Here is a 1,409-nt window from a genome sequence, read left to right as displayed (position 1 = left end):
AGGCTGGCTGCTGCTCCTCCACCCCACCATGACCTGCTGGAGGCTGGCTGCAGCTCCTTCACACCGCCATCAGCTGATGGATGCTGGCTGAACGCTGGAGGCTGGCTGCTGCTCCCACACACCGCCATCAGCTCCTGGAGGCTGGCTGGCTGCTGGAGGCTGTCTGCTGCTGCTCCTCCACCCCGCCATCACCAGCTGGAGGCTGGCTGCTGGAGGCTGGCTGCAGCTCCTGCACCCCACCATCAGCTGCTGGAGGCTGGCTTCTGCTCCTCCACCCCGCCATCAGCTGCTGGGGGCTGGCTGCTGGAGGCTGGCTGCAGCTCCTCCACCCCGCCATCACCAGCTGGAGGCTGGTTGCAGCTCCTGCACCCCGCCATCAGCTGCTGGAGGCTGCCTGCTGCTCCTGCACCCCGCCATCAGCTGCTGGAGGCTGCCTGCACCTCCTGCACCCCGCCATCAGCTGCTGGAGGCTGGCTTCTGCTCCTCCACCCCGCCATCAGCTGATGGAGGCTGCCTGCTTCTCCACCCCGCCATCACTAGCTGGAGGCTGGCTGCTGGAGGCTGGCTGCAGCTCCTCCACCCCGCCATCAGCTGCTGGAGGCTGCCTGCAGCTCCTGCACCCCGCCATCACCAGCTGGAGGCTGGCTTCTGCTCCTCCACCCCGCCATCAGCTGATGGAGGCTGCCTGCTTCTCCACCCCGCCATCACTAGCTGGAGGCTGGCTGCTGGAGGCTGGCTGCAGCTCCTCCACCCCGCCATCAGCTGCTGGAGGCTGGCTGCTGCTCCTGCACCCCGCCATCAGCTGCTGGAGGCTGGCTGCTGCTCCTCCACCCAACCATCAGCTGCTGGACGCTGGCTGCAGCTCCTCCACCCCACCATCAGCTGCTGGACGCTGGCTGCAGCTCCTCCACCCCGCCATCAGCTGCTGGAGGCTGCCTGCAGCTCCTGCACCCCGCCATCAGCTGCTGGAGGCTGCCTGCAGCTCCTGCACCCCGCCATCACCAGCTGGAGGCTGGCTTCTGCTCCTCCACCCCGCCATCAGCTGATGGAGGCTGCCTGCTTCTCCACCCCGCCATCACTAGCTGGAGGCTGGCTGCTGGAGGCTGGCTGCTGCTCCTCCACCCAACCATCAGCTGCTGGACGCTGGCTGCAGCTCCTCCACCCCACCATCAGCTGCTGGACGCTGGCTGCAGCTCCTGCACCCCGCCATCAGCTGCTGGAGGCTGGCTTCTGCTCCTCCACCCCGCCATCAGCTGCTGGAGGCTGCCTGCTGCTCCTGCACCCCGCCATCAGCTGCTGGAGGCTGGCTGCTGCTCCTGCACCCCGCCATCAGCTGCTGGAGGCTGGCTGCTGGAGGCTGGCTGCAGCTCCTCCACCCCACCATCAGCTGCTGGACGCTGGCTGCAGCT

Source organism: Nothobranchius furzeri, unplaced genomic scaffold (assembly GCF_043380555.1).
Source record: "Nothobranchius furzeri strain GRZ-AD unplaced genomic scaffold, NfurGRZ-RIMD1 Scf113, whole genome shotgun sequence".
NCBI classification, from domain to species: Eukaryota; Metazoa; Chordata; class Actinopteri; order Cyprinodontiformes; family Nothobranchiidae; genus Nothobranchius; species Nothobranchius furzeri.
The sequence above is the reverse complement of the archived record's forward strand: the minus strand, read 5'-3'. Positions refer to the sequence as shown.